Source organism: Eschrichtius robustus, chromosome 8, assembly GCF_028021215.1.
Source record: "Eschrichtius robustus isolate mEscRob2 chromosome 8, mEscRob2.pri, whole genome shotgun sequence".
Lineage (NCBI taxonomy): Eukaryota > Metazoa > Chordata > Mammalia > Artiodactyla > Eschrichtiidae > Eschrichtius > Eschrichtius robustus.
The window spans coordinates 58644294-58665139 of NC_090831.1; the positions used below are offsets into that span (position 1 = coordinate 58644294).

The window sequence follows — 20846 nt, forward strand, 5'->3', positions numbered from 1 at the left end:
ATGAGAGAGTAGAGAAGTTATTCATCTCCCACTACTGTGAAGTATTCTGAGTACGTGTACAGGGTCTCATTACCAGCTGCTTAATACTCATTTATTTTCCTCAATTGTAAATAATCAATTGCCTAAGATGAGTTCACTACCCTTGCTTTTTCGACTCTATTCAGGAGAATAATGGGAAAATAACTCATCTTTCAGGGGGAAAAGTGTAAATGACAGTGGTGTCAAGACATGGGTGGTAAAGCAAAAGCAAAAAAAAAAAAAAAAGGCACATAGTTCCACACTTGTCCATCTATGACCCAGTGGCTAAGTTCAACAGGCACTTGGGGGAGGCACAGGAAGCCAGGTTCAGCCTTGGGTCCATGCTATGTTCTAAAACCCAGCATTATTTGTAATTAAGCAGTTATTCTGAACCCGTTCTCTTTCCTATATTCATTTCTTTGTGGCTCGGAACACAAGAAGAAAGGAATAGTACATAATACTCTGGAATCCCAACCAAATACAAAACAAAAATTTTGGCTGCTTTTCCAAATTAATACGAAGTATTGGGAACTAAATTTAAAAAGCATTAAGGAAAACTACCTAAAGATACAAAATCTGCGAACAGGGAATGGGGGCACATTTTTAAGCAGTCCCTGGGGGCTTCTGTAGACTGGCTCTGCTGCAAGGTGGTCAAGAGTTCCAGCCTAACAGTGCCATAGCTTCCTGTGACAATTAAGAAACTGGGCATGGTCCCCCATGATGAAAATGAGGGTTGGACCAAACTATCTGTAGGGCGCCTAAGGCACCAACATTCTATGATGTTATAACTAAAATTAACTAGCTTTGGCAGCACCTTTAAAGGAAAAAATGAAAACCTGTATAAGTCCCACATCACAAGTCAGCCAACAGCCAGAGCAATCTCTCTTTAAGAAAGAAGAAAAAGCTGTAGATCTTCAGTAGCTTTAAAAACTGCTGAGGAGAAAAAAATTATAATAAGGAATTAAAATAGGACATTGACCCCTGAAAAGACCAGATACAAGAAGAATAAGTGCCAGGCTAAAGGAAAAGTCGTCTCTTTTTATATTATTTTTAAAGTAAATATGTCCTTAGAAATATTCTTAGAAAATACTGAATCCTCAACTGCCCAATGGTGTTAGTCCATTACCAAAACTCAATAAAATCCCAAATTAGCTTGCAGATGAATTACGGCTTTTACAGTTTATACCAAATCCAATGTGATCCTATAGATGGGATGGGCCAAACCCCTCAGGAAATGCCAAGAAACATTTGAACCAGGCCAAAAACTGCTAAATCGTTCCACTGACATAGAACCACAAGTCAACATGAAGTTTTCACTGCAAGATACAGCCTTTGAAGTGCAGTTTTCCAGCGATCCGGCCAAAAAAGCTGGATTATTGAAAAAAGCTCTCAAACCCAAAATGGTTCCAAATAGAGGTGTGTATGAGAGAGGGATTCTGTATGGGAATTTATCACTCACAACCAATGGATTCAACCACTGATCCCATTACACCAGAGGATTTTAATTCTTCCTGGAAATTCCTTACAAATTACAGGTAACCACAATCTGAGCAGAACTAGAACTTCTGTGTATTTTTAAACAAGTCAGTTGTTTCAATGAGATAAGTACATTATTTCCACCAGACAGAGAATTGTTTTCTTGTTCAATTGCATTACATTTGTGTATCCAGGTATAAAATGTTACAAATGGAAAATTACTGAGAAGCAAAGCAGTCATTAGTGTGACTAATAAATGGAGCAAAGATGTCACAAAAGTTTTACTAATGCTTTTTTAAGTTACCGAATCAGTAGATTTTATTTTTTTTTTAATCTCCTATAAATCTGATCGCAGAGCAAACAGTAAAAGTAGATCCTCGTGTGTATACACAATACAGACCGATCTAAGAGGCCACCTGACCAACATGAATAACTAAATGACTGGGATATAAATAGACACAAAAGTAAAATCAATTCAAGGATAAATTACTCGCCTTCACAAGAAATCCAGAAATTTGGGATCTGTGTGAAGTAAAAATAAATAATTTTAAAGTATTACTATTGGAAATAAATAACATTTCTAGATTTTTACTTTGTAGATAGAGGAATTGTATCAGAAAAGTACATATCTGATTACTGTATGACACTGTCTATTTTCTGAGAGAATTCTTAACTGTTAATTGTCCTTAATTAAGGAGACTTAAAGCAAATAAAAGAGACATTTAAAAAACAACATCAGCACTTTGTTAGTTTAAGACAGATTATTTCCAGATGGAAGTTGCACATTGTAAATGGTCACTGAGCAAGATTGGTCACAGACAGTGTCTCTGCATAACAGAAAGTGAGAAGGCAGACAATTAGAATGATAAACAATATCTAACACACAACACACAAACTGGGGACTAGAGAAGTTTCATTTAATAAAGAAAATGTTGATTTTTAATGCCTTCAGATTAAAGTTTATGCCATTTATTCCCTAACTATTCAATAGTTTCTGTGTGAAATATATCAACATTCACGTTGTACATTTTTTAAACAGAGACGTCATATTTTTTCCAAACTACTTTTAGAAATTCACCATATTTCAAATTGTACAGTCAGAAAAAATTGTTCAAGGGTATAGACTACAATTTAAATATCACACATTGATCAAATACCTAAAACTGATATTGGATATGCCTTATCCGAATGTGCCATTCAGAACAGAAAGTATTCTTCCAAAGTAAATTAAAAATGGGTATCGTGAGATTGTCTGATGTTAAGATCAAGAAACATATGAGGAGGTGCAATATAATTTTGTATAAAATACAGGAAACACATAGGATCATTTTAACCAGTGATTCCTCTTTTTTAAAGTTTCATAAGTTGATTCAATAAGACAATTTTAACAGTGAAAAGTCTTGCAGGGCAGTAATAGAGATGCAGACGTAGAGAATGGACATGTGGACACAGGGAGAGGGGGGCAGGTGGGATGAATTGGGAGACTGGGATTGATGTATGTGCACCGCCATTCGTAAAACAGATAGCTAGTGGGAACGTGCTGTATAGCACAGGGAGCTCAGCTTGGTGCTCTGTGGTGACCTCGATGGGTGGGATGGGGGTGGGGGTGGGAGGGAGGTCCAAGAGGGAGGGGATATATGTATACATATTGCTGATTCACTCTCTTGAATAACAGAAACTAACACAACATTGTAAAGCAACTATACCCCAATAAAAAATTTTTAAAAAGAGTAAAAAGTCTTCGTAATAGAACAAAAACTCCATAAGAAAGAAAATTCCTTTGGTTTTAAAGATTTTTTTTTTTGATATGGACCATTTTTAAAGTCTTTATTGAATTTGTTACAATATTGCTTGTGTTTTATGTTTTGGTGTTTTGGCCGAGAGGCATGTGGGATCTTAGCTCCCCCACCAGGGATGGAACCCACACTCCATGCACTGGAAGGCAAAGTCTTAACCACTGGACCACCAGCAAAGTCCCATAAGAACTAAAATTTCTTTACAGTATTTGGAATTTAAGGAAGAATGCTGCTTATATTTTTTCCTGGGTTTTTGTTTAACACCTTTATTAATTTTAACCATATAAAGTAGGGTTAGGCCTCCCGTAAAAAAAAATTTTTTTTTTTAAATCACACCTTTAGTATTTAGGAAGAAATTATTTTGGTCCAAAGTTCCTTTTAGACAAGGTTATAGAAAAGCTTCGATTTATGGAGGAGCTCCAAGATGGCGGAAGAGTAAGACGCGGAGATCACCTTCCTCTCCACAAATACATCAGAAATACATCTACATGTGGAACATCGCCTACAGAACACCTACTGAACACTGGCAGAAGGCCTCAGACCTCCCAAAAGGCAAGAAACTCCCCACGTACCTGGGTAGGGCAAAAGAAAAAAGAAAAAACAGAGACAAAAGAATAGGGACGGGACCTGCAACTCTGGGAAGGAGCTGTGAAGGAGGAAAAGTTTCCACACACTAGGAAGCCCCTTCACTGGTGGAGACGGGGAGTGGCGGGGGGGCAGCTTCGGAGCCACGGAGGAGAGTGCAGCAACAGGGGTGCGGAGGGCAAAGCGGAGAGATTCCCGCACAGAGGATCGGTCCCGACCAGCACTCACCAGCCCAAGAAGCTTATCTGCTCACCCGCCGGGGCGGGCGGGGGCTGGGAGCTGAGGCTCAGGCTTCGGAGGTCGGATCCCAGGGAGAGGACTGGGGTTGGCGGCATGAACACAGCCTGAAGGGGCTAGTGTGCCACAGCTAGCCGGGAGGGAGTCCGGGAAAAAGTCTGCAGCTGCCGAAGAGGCAAGAGACTATTTCTTGCCTCTTTGTTTCCTGGTGCGCGAGGAGAGGGGATTAAGAACACTGCTTAAAGGAGCCCCAAAAACGGGCGCGAGCCACGGCTATCAGCGCGGACCCCAGAGACGGGCATGAGACGCTAAGGTTGCTGCTGCAGCCACCAAAAAGCCTGTGTGCGAGCACAGGTCACTATCCACACCGCCCCTCCCGGGAGCCTGTGCAGCTCGCCACTGCCAGGGTCCCGTGATCCAGGGACAACTTCCCCGGGAGAACGCACGGCGCGCCTCAGGCTGGTGCAACGTCACGCAGGCCTCTGCCGCCGCAGGCTCGCCCCGCATCCGTACCCCTCCCTCCCCAAGGGCTGAGTGAGCCAGAGCCCCTGAATCAGCTGCTCCTTTAACCCTGTCCTGTCTGAGCGAAGAACAGATGCCCTCAGGCGACCTACACGCAGAGGCGGGTCCAAACCCAAAGCTGAACCCCGGGAGCTGTGCGAACAAAGAAGAGAAAGGGAAATTTCTCCCAGCAGCCTCAGGAGCAGAGGATTGAATCTCCACAATCAACTTGATGTACCCTGCATCTGTGGAATACCTGAATAGACAACGAATCATCCCAAATTGAGGAGGTGGACTTTGGGAGCAAAGATATATATATTGTTTTCCCTTTTTCTCTTTTTGTGAGTGTGTATGTGTATGCTTCTGTGTGTGATTTTGTTTTTATAGCTTTACTTTTACCATTTGCCCTAGGGTTCAGTCTGTCCAGTTTTTTTTGTTTGTTTATTACTTTTAAAAAATTTTTTCTTAATAATTATTTTTTATTTATTTTAATAACTTTATTTTATTTTATTTTAGTGTACCTTCTTTCTTTCTTTCTTTCTTTCTTTCTATTTTTTCTCCCTTTTATTCTGAGCCATGTGGATGAAAGGCTCTTGGTGCTCCAGTCAGGCATCAGGGCTGTCCCTCTGAGGTGGGAGAGCCAAGTTCAGGACACTGGTCCACAAGAGACCTCCCAGCTCCAAGTAATATAAAATGGTGAAAATCTCCCAGAGATCTCCATCTCAATGCCAAGACCCATTTTCACTCAACAACCAGCAAGCTCCAGTGCTGGACACCCTATGCCAAACAACTAGCAAGACAGGAACACAGCCCCATCCATTAGCAGAGAGGCTGCCTAAAATCATAATAAGGCCACAGACCCCCCCAAAACACACCAACAGACGTGGACCTGCCCACCAGAAAGACAAGATCCAGCCTCATCCACCAGAACACAGGCACTAGTCCCCTCCCCACCAGGAAGCCTACACAACCCACAGAACCAACCTTAGCCACTGGGGACAGACACCAAAAACAACGGGAATTACGACCCTGCAGCCTGTGAAAAGGAGACCCCAAACACAGCAAGTTAAGCAAAATGAGAAGATAGAAAAACACACAGCAGATGAAGGAGCAAGGCAAAACCCCACCAGACGTAACAAATGAAGAGGAAATAGGCAGTCTACCTGAAAAAGAATTCAGAATAATGACAATAAAGATGATCTAAAATCTTGGAAACAGAATAGAGAAAATACAAGAAAAGTTTAACAAGGAGCTAGAAGAACTAAAGAGCAAACAAACAGTGATGAACAACACAATAAATGATATTAAAAATTCTCTAGAAGGGATCAATAGCAGAATAACTGAGGCAGAAAAATGGATAAGTGACCTGGATGATAAAATAGTGGAAATAACTACCAGAGAGAAGAATAAAGAAAAAAGAATGAAAAGAAATGAGGACAGTCTCAGAGACCTCTGTGACAACATTAAATGCACCAACATTCGAATTATAGGGGTCCCAGAAGAAGAAGAGAAAAAGAAAGGGACTGAGAAAATATTTGAAGAGATTACAGTTGAAAATTTCCCTAATATGGGAAAGACCTAAATGTAAGGCCAGACACTATCAAACTCTTAGAGGAAAACATAGGCAGAACACTCTATGACATAAATCACAGCAAGATCCTTTTTGACCCAGCTCCTAGAGAAATGGAAATAAAAACAAAAATAAACAAATGGGACCTAATGAAACTTAAAAGCTTTTGCACAGCAAAGGAAACCATAAACAAGACCAAAAGACAACCCTCAGAATGGGAGAAAATATTTGCAAATGAAGCAACTGACAAAGGATTAATCTCCGAAATTTACAAGAAGCTCATGCAGCTCAGTAACAAAAACAAACAACCCAATCCAAAAATGGGCAGAAGACCTAAATAGACGTTTCTCCAAAGAAGATATACAGATTGCCAACAAACACATGAAAGGATGCTCAACATCATTAATCATTAGAGAAATGCAAATCAAAACTACAATGAGATATCATCTCACACTGGTCAGAATGGCCATCATCAAAAAATCTAGAAACAATAAATGCTGGAGAGGGTGTGGAGAAAAGGGAACGCTCTTGCACTGTTGGTGGGAATGTAAATTGATACAGCCACTATGGAGAACAGTATGGAGGTTCCTTAAAAAACTGAAAATAGAACTACCATATGACCCAGCAATCTCACTACCAGGCATATACCCTGAGAAAACCATAGTTCAAAAAGTGTCTTGTACCAAAATGCCCATTGCAGCTCTATTTACAACAGCCAGGACATGGAAGCAACCTAAGTGTCCATCAACAGATGAACGGATAAAGAAGATGTGGCACATATATACAATGGAATGTTACTCAGCCATAAAAAGAAACGAAACTGAGTTATTTGTAGTGAGGTGGATGGACCTAGAGTCTGTCATACAGAGTGAAGTAAGTCAGAAAGAGAAAAACAAATACCGTATGCTAACACATATATATGGAATCTAAGAAAAAAAAAAAAACAAAGTTCATGAAGAACCTAGGGGCAAGACGGGAATAAAGACGCAGACCTACTAGAGTACGGATGAGGATATGGGGAGGGGGAAGGGTAAGCTGTGACAAAGTGAGAGAGTGGCATGTACATATATACACTGCCAAACGTAAAATAGATAGCTAGTGGGAAGCAGCCGCATAGCACAGGGAGATCAGCTCGGTGCTTTGTGACCACCTAGAGGGGTGGGATAGGGAGGGTGGGAGGGAGGGAGACGCAAGAGGAAAGAGGTATGGGAACATATGTATATGTATAGCTGATTCACTTTGTTATAAAGCAGAAACTAACACACCATTGTAAATCAATTATACTCCAATAAAGATGTTAAAAAAAAAAAAAGAAATAATGTGAGACAGGTAAAGACCAGATAATGCAGAGCCTTGAATTTCAATATGTCCTCCAGTGTCCCATAGGCAACGGAGAACTATTAGAAAGAATATAAAGTTTCAGTTACACTAGATGTATACGTTCTAGAGATCCTCAAAAAAAAAAAAAAGAAAAGCAAAGCTTTGATTTATTTCATATATGTTTCAATATTTTGACTGATATTAAATTAATAAAAACTTCAAAACAAAAGAGGTGACAAAGAAGATTATTATATTATTATTATTAATAATATTAATATTATTATTATAAATTTTCATTTACTTTCTGAATTTACTCAACGCTACTTCTGCAGCTTAGAACAACTTTTTGACATACAGTTATTTTCCCAGTATTACTCATCTGTGAGGAATCCTAAAAATTCTTAAACCAACCTTCACATTTTTAGAAAAGGAAATTAAAGTTCCAGGAATTAAAAGGTGAAGCATGACTCTAAACATCTACTTAAATGCCAAGTCAAGATTAGAGCAAAGATTCCTAATTCCTGTTTCAGTCTTCATTTAAAGTGAAAAATAAAGGTAAAAGCAATGTCCAGAGATCTTGAGTATCTGAAGAACAACATTTAAAGCTGGGGAAACAGAAGTGGGTAAATAGTTGCCCTCATGGGACTTGCGTTCTAGTGCGTGACACAGACAAACCAGTGTCAAGACTGAACTCTGGTAACAACTAGTTTTCTGTACACTGACTCATCTTTTCCTCTAGCCATAATTCCTTCCTGGAGAGCCTCAAATCCTTACCCTGGGCTTCTCTCTCTCACCGCCCTGTGGACTTCGTTCTGTCAAGTGGCTTCTGTTCACCCGCTTGCAGATGAGTTCAAGATGCCACACCCAGTCTAACCCATACAAGCTGCCTAAGTTACTGCAGCTGCTTAAAATAACTTCACTTGAATCCCCAATTTCACTTCACAGCCAACAAAACCAAAACCAAACATATTCTCCCTCAAAACTAACTTCCTATTTTCAATTTCCCCATTCCTATTCCTACTATTATTATTCTCCAGAATTCTCAGTCCTAATTAACTCACCTGTGGCTCCCATTATCTAGTCAGTCTCTATATGCTATGTGTATTAGTCAAGGTTCTCCAGAGAAACAAAGATTTATTATAAGAGATCGGCTCACACAATATGGGGGCCGGTGAGTCCAAAATCTGCAGAGAGTTCATTGATGTTCCAGTTCGCGTGTCAAGGCCAGCAAGCTGCTATAAAATCAGGAAGAACTAAGGTTCCAGTGTGAAGGCTGTCAGACAGAATTCTCTCTCATCTGGGGGAGGTGAGACTTTTGTTCTACTCAGGCCTTCAACAAACTGCACGAGGCCCAGTCATGTTATAGAGGTTCAATCTGCTTTACTCAGTTTACAGATTCAAATTTTAATCTTATCAAAAAACACCCTCGGGCTTCCCTGGTGGCACAGTGGTTGAGAGTCTGCCTGCCAATGCAGGGGACACCGGTTCGAGCCCCGGTCTGGGAAGACCCCACATGCCGCGGAGCAAGTAGGCCCGTGAGCCACAATTACTGAGCCTGCGCGTCTGGAGCCTGTGCTCCGCAACAAGAGAGGCCGCGATGGTGAGAGGCCCGCGCACCGCGATGAAGAGTGGCCCCCACTTGCCGCAACTAGAGAAAGCCCTCGCAAAGAAACGAAGACCCAACACACCCATAAATAATAAATAAATAAATTAAAAAAAAAAAAAAAAAAAAAAAACACCCTCAGAGAAACACCCAGAGTAACGTTTGACCAAATATCTCGGCACCCAGTGGCTCAGTCAAATTGACACAGAAAATTAACCATCACACTACGGTTTTACTTTTCAAAAGTTCCACACTCTTTTCTCTATTCTCATTCTCACTACCATTACCTCAGTTCAGGTCCTTATGCTCTCCTACTGGTTTCCAGCAGAAGGATGTAAAACAGCCCCCTCCCATTCTTTATAGTTCAGATATCACTGGGTACGCTGTGGATACACTTATTATCAAAAATGTTGTTTTCATCATATCATTCTTGTTCTATTCCTTAACTCACAATGGCATCTTACTCTAAATAGATCCAATTCTTTTCCTTATAATGTATTGTTCTGTATAATCCAGCCCTACCTGCCTCACTGACCTGTTTCTTCCATCAATCTCCTAAACCAGAACTTACATCATAAGTGGCCAATAGTAAAGTATGTTCTTCACTCATCAATGCCCTTTCTCTACTCAACATACTCTCCTTTTCTGGAAAGCACTGTGCATTCTTCTCTGCCTACCCCAATCCCATCTACCTGCTACGATTTGTCTCCAGCTTCAACTCCTTTTTGAAGTTTTCCTAATTCTACAAACCATATAAGTATCTTTTAATTTTCTAAACCTCATATGCATTTAAGCTAAACAGAACCATTGTTACTCTAAACTACTCTGTCTTGTACTCTGTTTTATTTCTGTTGTACATTCCTCTCTCCCTAGTCCCCAATCTCACGCTATGGCCTCCAAATACATACCTTCTATTTATCTTGGGCTGAAAATCTTTGAATCTGTGATGTGTAAAGCAATGGATATACAAAGAGGTACTACTCTCAAGAACCTTACAGTTTCATGTGAGAGATAGATAATTATTCAAATAATTATGGAGCAATGTACTGCATGCTATAACAAAGGTACAAAGCTCTAAGAGAATACAGGTAATTTAACAGAGGGAAAATCTAAACTGTAGAATCTAAATAGTAGAACAATGTGGTAGGGGATAAATTTAACAGGAGGAGGAGTGGAAAAGGCATTTCAAAAACTGAGAATAACCAATGAAAAGGAATAGAGACACTGAAAAAAAATATATATATATGTAATGAGACATTTACCAAAATGATAAATATACGGGTATAAAGGATCAGAACCCAGGCAAAGAATGGCTGAAAAACAAGAGATTAAATTCAGCAGAAGAATAACTGAGTATTAGGTAGAGCCCCAGAAGCAAAAACATGTCTGTAATACTGAGAATGCTAAGTCCGCAACTTGAGCGGGCCCAAGGAGAATCAGCACGGCTGGAGGATGGAGCCAAGCCACTTCTAACCGAGGCAGCTGGCAGTCCCTGAAGCATAGGTGAAATGCTGTTCATTCCTTATCCATGATCCTAAACAACAAAGATTTTCCATAACTCATTTGGCAATAAATCTAAGCTCATCTAGCAACAAAAACTGGCCTAGAAAGACATGAGGCTATTTATTGTCTTCATCTCATTTAGCATTAATATCTATGAATTTCACTGCAGGAATATTAATTGTTTTTATTATGAGTAGCTGTCCCAGATCCCATTAAAGGTGACACGACATGTAACACTGAGTATGTGCTCCATACTACCTTTTTTAAATCTTATAAATTCTCAGTTCCAAAACATACCTGGCCCCTAGGGTTTTGGATAAGATTCTATAGACCTTAGATTTTGAGATTCCACAGAACCACTCAGATACACAAAGGGATCTATCATCCAAAGAAAGGTTTCAGAGTGCATGAAAGATCCACTTAGAATGGTTTTGTTAAATGCAGGATAAGTATTCAGTGCCATACACATTCTATTATTGAGCACTTCTGTTATCAGTGGCAAAGTTTATTTTATTTATATTTAAATAATATTAGTTAAAAACAAAAATAAACTGCCAATCATGAACTCTTAAATCAACTTTTTTCCTCCCCTTATAATGCCAAGAATACCAGAAAAAAAACTTGTAAAACAACATTCTCTTTGCCTCCTATAACCTTAATAGATAGTTTCCTGGAATTGTCTATTCAAACAGAAAATTAATTTCCATGCACAGCTGGAAATACCACATTGGCAGGCAAGAAAAACATCAAAAACCAGTAGATTAAATAAAAAGTGGAAGAACTACAAAGACTCGACAAAATAGAACTTGCTCAGTAAGATGGTCATATGACAAAAGCTTTTCGTCTGTTTATTTAATATATGAATACATCTTTTAAAGTAAAGTAGCAATAATCAAGGAAGCTCTGGATCCAGAAAAACAATTAGGGGATTATATCATTCAAGAAGTTTTTCTAGTGTTGTATGAAAGGAGAAAAGCTTAGCAATCCTCTTGCCAGGGATGAAAGAGGTCCTTGGGCCTGCACAACACATGGTTAAGACATAGCCACCTACTTTGTGGCATCTAACCATGTTTTTTTGTTGTTGTTGTTTTTTCTACTTTGGGATGATGGAAAAGTTCTGAAGATGGATATTGGTGATGGTTGCACAGTAATGTGAAGGCACTTAATGCCACTAAAGTGTACACTCAAAAAGGGTTAAAATGGTAAATTTTATGATATATATTTTACTGTAATAGAAAAATAATTTCAATAATATACAAAAAGCTCTTATCCATCAGTAACAAAAGAGAACAATCTAAAAGAAAAATGGGCAAAGGGCACAAACAAATTCAGAATAGGGGAAGAAATTCTAGCATTTATGTGGAAAAAATGTTCAAAATTACTACAAGTCAAGAAAACAAGTAAAAATGACTACAGACTATCATGTTGAACTTCCAAATTAGCAGAGATTTTAAAGATTGAGAATTTAAAAAAGGAAAGAAGTACTTTTGTCAACCCATCGACAAGATCAGGCTCTGGTTTTCAATCTCCCTCCATTGCCTTGGACCTAATGGGTATCCCTCTTTGTACTGACAGCGATCAAGAAAAAGCAAGCTCATGGTGCCATCTGGGGACTACTCCCTGATGCTGTAACTGACTCAGGAAATGACTTGTGTGGCCAATATTCAACTAATAACCATACTAAACCAAATAATACACTTTGCACAAACACTTTAAAAACAAAAGAAGGAAAGACAGAAAACAGAACACTACCTTCAGGAACTGCCACACAGAAAGGCAAACAAGAAACAGCAACAACATGGGAAGAACAAAACTCCACATGGCATCCAGCCAGTGGGACCCCTTGGTCCTGATGCCTCGATTCTCAGATAGTCAGAGAAAAATTTTTAAACAAAATAAAAAACCTCCATCAGCTCTTAGTGCAGAACCGACACTTTGTAAATAGCAACAGGGAGAAAGTTCAATAAAAATAAATGTGTTACGAAAGCAAGATAGAGAAAAACATTCTACATGAACTTTATCACTGCACAACTTCCTAATGAGTGAAAGGTTGAGTTCAAGACACCAGGAACATTTCCAGATAAAGCATAATAGATTCCCAAAGTGGCATAATTTGTTATAAAACATGGAGCTACATCTCTATTATCTTTGGCAAACAATCCCAAAATATCTTGTACTTCGGAAAATCTGAAGGGATATCCCACAAGCAAAGTGAGGGATCAATTTAAGTGTTTGAATATTTATTCTCCATAGAGGGGAAGGTAAGTGGCTGGCAAAATACCCGGCACAAAGCAAGAGCTTAATAAATATTTGTGGAACTGAACTGAAACAAGTGGTAGAAGTTAGTAAAATGACCTGCATCTATTGATGAAATATATCAGGTTATTGTTCCAACTTTCCACCTGACTGAACCTATGAAAAATAACTGGGCTTATCGATAGAGAGAGGTTCTGTTCTTTTCCACTTGTTATCACAAGTACCAACCACCCCCCAGGCAAGGTGCTCAGAGGCTCCGTGAAGACTCATCTTCCCCAGAATCAACATCTTTGACCCAATTCCTTCTGATAAAAATATAGAAATTTTAAAGTATGGGGCAGAGAATGTATAAGATGTATAGGTGATCCAAACAAAATTCTAACAAGAGAGAGACTTGTTTGTTGATACATAAGCTACCTCTAGGAGACCCACTCAAATCAACTGGGAGTCAGCCTCTTTCAATTTCCTCATCTGAAAAATGGGAGGACTCAATCAATAGGTTTCAAGCTTCTACAACTGCTACTCATACTGAAAAATACATTTCATATCAAGTGCAGTATGCATATTTATACATATATAGAAAAATGCTTTTCTATATAAAAACATCAGTTTTGCAAATTAGCCCTTAAATCTTACAATGTGGGTGCACTCTGGTATGTTGCAGTGTATTTTATTCTATTTCATTGTTTACCTGCAACCACTAAATTGATTTCATGGGACACTAATAGTTCATGACATGCAGTTTGGAAAACACTGGACTAGATGACCCTTTCCAATTCATTAACTGAAAAATCATGATATAATCCCTACAACATCTTTGCCTTCCCTTCTTCTTCACAGTAAATACTCATGATCCTTTCCACTCAAACGGCTTTAAAAGCAATTTTCCCAGGGTGCATGAATACTGCCAAACCCGACAGCAGAAGCAAGCCACAGGGATTCTGCAATAAAAAATTAAACATCTACCAAAGGAACCCCCTTCTACTCATAGCGAAGTACATTTGAATCTTTGTAAACCATCAGGCAACAGCTAAATCAGGCAAAAGTCAAAATGATACTCATGCAGTGGCAGCAAACCACATAAATCTTGATTTTAATTAAATAAAAGATATTTCAAAGTAGTTGCATTCTCCCTTCCAAGCTATAGAATTTGTTTCCTGAAATAAGGATATTCTGACTTTCTAGAATAGCATCTATTGTCACTTTTGTAGATTTTCTTAATTGGCTGCCTTCTGCTGCAACACCCCCACCTCATCCCACCTCCTTTCCACCATCTTTAGTAATGCCCCAGACTAGTGGTGTGTAGGAATCTCTTGTGAAAAATGAGCTTGCTTTGAGTAAAACAATTCTTCTCGATCACAATTGGAGTTATTTCAGTATATAGCTGGGGAAAGGCCTTGTTTACTTCTCATTATAGCTTAAAAACCACCTAAAACATCACCTCTGCAAAGGTATTACAGTCTTGACATGGAATCCTAACAGTATCATTTGTGCTTGTCAATGATTTCAAGATGCTTTATTCTAAATCTTCTCTTGGTTTCTAAGTCTACAGGGTAAAGAAGAAATAAGTTCTTCTTCATAATTTATAATAACATAAATTATATTTATATTATAATTTATAATAAATTATAAAAATAAATATTTTAATCATTATAGTTTATAAAATAAAATGTAAAGCCTCCAAGTTTTAAGTTTAAAAAGCATTTCAGTTCATAGATATCAGACAAATGCTAATGTCAAAAACCTAGGTCCATTGTAGTCCTATAATCAAAGCATTCTCTGTATTTTCCAAACTTGGCAAGACATATTTTTATTTTTAAGTTTTGAACTACTAATTCTGGAGGGAAAACAAACACCATTAACTTCCTCTTCAGTCACTAGCTGCCTGTGCCATGTGTTTTTATCGCTTCCTGCCACAAGGAAATACATTTGGAACAAAGAAAGATATTCAAAAGAGAGTTCTCTAGGTTAATCTAAAATCATTCTTTCAGGAATTGAGAAAGAGTGTAAACATATTTCAGTAATGGCACAGGATGATAAAACTACTCAGAAAACCTTCACATTTCTTTATTACATGACTTCATCTAATGCTCAAAACAGGTCTGCAAAGATTATTTGATGAATAAACTGTTAAGTTAGGTAACTTTTCTTCACCCACACAGCTAATAAAAAGCAGAAGCAGAATTTAAATCCATTCTGTTTCATACCTAACCTCATGGTGAACACTATATCACACTGTTCTCCCTATGAGCCTTTTGATCAAATTGTAGGTTTTTACTTTATCCTATTTGTCCAAACTATCATAGTTTTTTGTATATGTGTGGTGGGGAAAGTGATCAATAGAGGCTGTAGATGATGATAAGAACATGAGGACTGATTTACCATTTTACAGCTAAGTTGTGTTCAACAGTGATTTATTGAGTCCTAGGTACCAGGTAGTACACTAAATACTGGGGATCCTAAACAAAGGTACAAATCATAGCTCATGCCCTAAGGAGTCCGTAAGAATTTTAGTAAAAGCTGTCCTAGTCTGCTCAAGCTGCTATAACAAAATACCATAGACTAAGTGTTTTAAACAACATAAATTCATTTCTCACAGTCCAAGATGAAGGTGCTGGCAGATTTGGTGTCTGATGAGGGCCCTCTTCCTGGTTTGCAGATGTGCCTTCTAGCTGTGTGTTCACATGGCCTTTCTTGGGTATATGCTCATGGAGAGAGAAATCTCTCTCTCCTTCTTCCTCTTCTTATAGGGGACTAATGCCATCATGAGGGTCTATCCTTTATGATGTAATGTAAACCTAATTATCTCCAAAGCCCACCCCCCTCTAAATCTCATCACACTGGGGACTAGGGCTTCAGTGTATAAATTTTCAACATACGAACTTCAATATATGAATGGGCTTCAACATATAAATTTCAGCCCGTAACAGGAACCGAACAGGAAAACAAATAATCTCAATTACTTTGATACATGTAATTCCAAAAACATTATCACTTAATTGCATTTAACAAATATTTATTGATAGTGAAAGAAGAGTAAATTTTTGACAGTGGATAAAAATCTATGAGATAGATAATATTCTCTACATTATACAAATGAAGAAACAGGCTCAGAGATGATAATTTGTCCAAGATCAAAAAGTGAGGAAGCGAGGGATTTACATGTGAATCTACCTAGCTTCAAAACCCAGCCGCTTTCCATTGGAGCAGGAGGGCTGTAACCAAGGACAACAGCCTCCCTCACTGGCTGTCCTAGGGTGTGCATAGCATGGCCTTCCCTGGCAAGAAAGAGAGTAGCCTCAGAAGCCAGGTACAAACACACATAGCACATACAATCCCTCTTTGTCAGAGGTGACTAAAGCCTGAATGCTGGTACAATAAAAGCAGGTCAGGGAACTGATTAAGAGCACATATCCTGGACCAGCCTGTCCCACCTGGAAAAAGAGAACATTCCACCCAGGATGATAGTAGATCCATCAATTTCAAGGCCAAACATACTACGACTATAATTCTCAAAAAATATTTCATAATGCTGAGTAACAGGAGAAAAAAAATGCATACATATTTGAAATATTACATCAATATAAAAAAAGTATTTTAATGTAGAAGCAAATCAATCTAGGATTTGCTAGGTGACACAGATCCATTTATCCTTCTTCAGCTCTGAGAAAGTGTTATTCAGTGAATATCAAGGCGTAGCAAAATTTTCAGGGTATACATCTGTTCTGGCACTGTGCAAAGTAGGTGCTTAATAAATGTGCTGCGGATAAATGGATGGAGGAATGGCTAGATGCAGAAAAGAATGAATTAGTATTCATATTACTTGATCATTTTTGGAATATATAATTAAATAATTTATTTTACTTAGGGATTTAAAATGATTTCTTCACCTTCCAATTAAATATCTATCCATATTTACTTCTAAGCCTAATTTGTATGATAGCCAAAGGGTCTATGTTTTCCTTTCCAGAAACAAAACAATCACACGCTACTATTTTACTTGGAATTTTTTAAATTTGAGGTTCAAATTACTATATTTAAAAGGAGTTTGGGGAAAGACAAATTACTGAGAAGAAAAAAATGTGTGTGTATATATATACATATACATGTAGTATGATAACATATAAGAGATTTAAAAAACTAGGTAACTTTGCTTATTAGTCGTGCAAACTGGGAAGGACGAAAGAACAAGAGGAAAGCAAAGATCTTTATTTCAATGTACTACTTAACAGCCATTTCACTGAAAATATAGAAAGTTTTACAGAACAATGACTCTACTCCATTTTCCTTTCTGGTTATTATCTGTCTCTTGTTTCATAACCTGATTTTGTGAAAGTTTTACCTTGCAATATTAGGGGTCTTTTTATAATCCAGCTTGTATAATTCTGGGGAAGGACAAGCCATACACGTATACGTGTGTGTGTCTATGTCTGTCTCTGTCTCTCTGTGTCTCTGTCTCTGTCTCTTGTCTTTCTCACTCTCTGAATTATATATATTGTATACATATAATATACATAATTTAGAAATGGGACAATTCATATGCTAGTTAAACATTTATTTACAAGTTAAACTCCTTTATGTATTTCATATTTATTCACAAAATATCTCATGCTCATATAGATGTGAGAAAAATCACCTCTTTGGAAGATTCACTTTAATTAACGTGGCTTTAGGTTTTTCGGCACTTGGTTTGCACCTTAGTGATGTGTGTGAAAGGGTGGCCAGGAGAACTCAGATATGACTAAGTGTCATGATGTCAGGTGGTCCTGGCTGATCTCCTCAACACACCAGTGTTAGCAGGAATCCTTGGGTGGTCACAGTTGTGTACCTGTGCTCTGAGCCTCTCCGAGGACCACCGGGCCTTACCACACCCCACAAGGCGTTGCAAATCCCCGAGAATTTTGGCTCAGTAGGTTCAAGTAGGGCCTGGGAACTTGTGTTTTAATAACTCCAGGTGCTTCTTATCAGGCGAGCCTAAAAAACACTGATATCATGTATGGGAAGGAGCACACTGAGTGAGAAGGCTGGAAATGTGGTTCGCCCTATACCCTGGACACTAGGAATAGCTCATGAGTATTGGCAAGTTTTGCAGACCATGGCAAGCCATGGAAGATTTGTGAGAAAGGAAATAACCAGATTTGTGCTTTGTAGGAGTCACTAGGCAACACTGTACAACTAGGCTAAATGGAGGAGAGACTAAAAACAGACTAGTTGTAAGACTACTATAATAGTTGTAAGCAAGAAGTAATAAGTGCTAAAAGTTGGCAACAAAAATGGAAGACAGAGTCACAATCAAGATTGAAGCCAACTTGATATGGAGGGGAGCAGACTATCAAAAGAGTATCAAAAATGGCACCACGGTTTTAAGCACAGGTGGCTAAGAAGATATCTGTTATGGTCACAGAAAGAAAGAAGGTTAAAAGGATTTAGACCAGGTAAAGTATGAGCGAACGAATTAATAAATGAGGGGTCAAAAGAAAGATCATTTTCTGGGAGAGGAAATAGGGGTTTTATCCCAGTTCTACCATCTCCTTGCTAGTAGGTGCTAGACACGTCACTTCAGTGCTCTGAACTTCAGTACCCTCATTTATAAATCATGCTAGTAAAACCTATTTTGCAGGACTGCTGTGAAGATTAAATGATATTATATGTAACATTTGATCCATAGTAAGCGCTTAGTAGACAATTTCATTTTTGCCTGCTTTTATTTTCCCTGACTTTTACTTTCAATGACTTAAAACCATTCCAGATACACAGTAGGCATTCAATATACACTTGTTGAATGAATGAATTACTACCGCTATTAGTAATTCTATTGGAGACTGAGAAAAGATCATGGGATTTGCCCATTAGACAGTAATTCGTGCACTTAGAGACTGCATAAATGCCTAGGGGTTTTGAACACTTGGGGGAAGTCAAAGCCAGTCCAAGTGTTTTGGTGAGGACATTCTAAATCAAGTAGCATTGTAGAGTACAAGTCTTTTTTTTTTTTCGGGTTTTATTGGTTTGTTTTTTTATTCTGCATGTTAAAGAAATAAAGGCTTCCAGCTAGAAAATAAAAATCTGCTTTATTAACATTAATAGTTTTAAAAATCTTATATTTTATTTAGAGTTTTTACAGTATATTATCTCATTCAGTCTTCAGCCCCTTGAGTTAAGGAATTCAGTTACTACTATCCCATTTCTATTTTAAAGATGCACACACTAAGATTCAGAGAAATTGAGTGACCTTTAGGGCATGAGTGTCAGAGTCATGAATTTAACTGAGGTCTTTTGACCACAAGTTTGCAGAGTTTCCCATCTACATTCGTCAAGCCCACTCATGTTATCCCAAATGAGCTCTCTTCTGTGCTTCCTCCCACCCTAAGAGCTCCCTCCTACAGTTTGGAAGTGAAGGGTAGAGCAGAATCTTGAGGGCTGTGGGAAGTTTTGAGAGTACTGCTCCTTCCTCGAAACCCAACCAGCACCAGAGAACACGCATCCTCCAGCTAGCCCAGTGCCAGTGGCAGACACTAACGCCAGCAGCTCACCTATTCCCTGTTAGCTTCCACAGAAAAATCTGCCACTCTCTTGGGAAATATCAGGATGGGCTTCTTGGAAAGCTTTCCGGTAAAGAAGGTATAAGCCTCAGCTTCTGATCTCAACCAATTGGTTAAACAGAAAAATTCATCTTCATATTGTATTACTGTAACCTTGTACCACTGCCCATGGTGTTGGGCTGCTTGAATTCACATCATGACTTTACCTCTAACGAGATGCACAACCTTGGACATGTTATTTATGTCTCTGAGAGCAGTTTCTCATCTTTAAAATGGGGATTTTAGAAAATAGTACCTACTCCATAGGGTTTTCACTATGATTAAATGAGATACCACATATACAGCATGTGGCACACTTAGAACTTGAAATATAATGAACACTCAATACACAGTCATTGCTATTCAGCAATGCATGATATCTCAGTCTTACAGAGGAAGCAGCCCAGGCCCAGAACGATCAAGGCGCTTTGTACACAGTGACCAAACATCACTTTGTAACAGTGACCATGCTTTCATTACGGAGAAAAATACACCCAAGATAATCACTGAATTTTTCACTGACTGCAAGTGTCACATTCACTCCACTAATTCTGAATTATTCATTTGTAAATTAATGTACACTAAGAGTTCATAAATTGGAATAATGGGGGAGAAGACGACATATAGTTGAGATTCAACAATCTGAAATAAGAAAATAAGGCAGTTTAGAAACACACATTAAAAAAGGCTTTTTTAAAACATACAAATACGTATTCTCACATATCCTTGTAACAATTAATATCTAAATGAGATTAATTTATCTCCTTTCAAAATAGAAGAACTAAGAGTTTAGTTTTCATAAGTAATTAGACAATATTTCCTTTTTTAGAAACTATATGTCATCTCCTAAAGCGTAAGAATTTTGTATTTATTTACTTTCTCCTACTCTTTTGTACTTCCCTGATGTTTCTTTTAATAGTAGTTCTCAACACGGGTTGCATATTATAATCACTTTGGAGGTTTAATGAATACCCATGCCTAGGCCCCAGAGAAGTCCAATTAAGTAAGGATCACTGAGGTTGGGGGTCCTATTTCAGGTTTGCTTTTGTTTTTTAAGCTCTACAGATGATTTTAAGTCAGAGTCCAAACTGAGAATCACTAGCTTACTCAATGTCTTTCAAACAACCGAGTGATAGACATCTTTGCCTTGATTGCTATCTATAAATGAAGTTTATTTTTTGCTTCAAATCGTAAAACTGCTTACTCTGAAAGCCAGTCTTTCAATACAAGTTAATTTGATTTCCCTTGATTCTAATCAAACACTTCTGTGAGATTCCCAATTCCATCAATTTTCCTAATAAAGTTAGGTGAGATAAGTTATGTAAAAAGACCACATTATACCTAGCACTAAATTATAGTACTAGAAAAAAAAATAGGACATACAGGATACAGATTAGAGCTCT

General features: G+C 38.2%; 1 protein-coding gene and 1 non-coding gene across 19 annotated transcripts in view; one reads left to right on the forward strand and one right to left on the reverse strand.

The window, feature by feature from the left end:
- HDAC9 (histone deacetylase 9) overlaps nt 1–20846 on the reverse strand; it is a 1001951-nt gene that overhangs the window by 893761 nt on the left and 87344 nt on the right. The window lies entirely within an intron of this gene.
- Nucleotides 11564–11686, forward strand: LOC137768944 (U6atac minor spliceosomal RNA). Its single transcript, XR_011074865.1, has one exon. It is a non-coding gene; the product is annotated as a U6atac minor spliceosomal RNA (small nuclear RNA).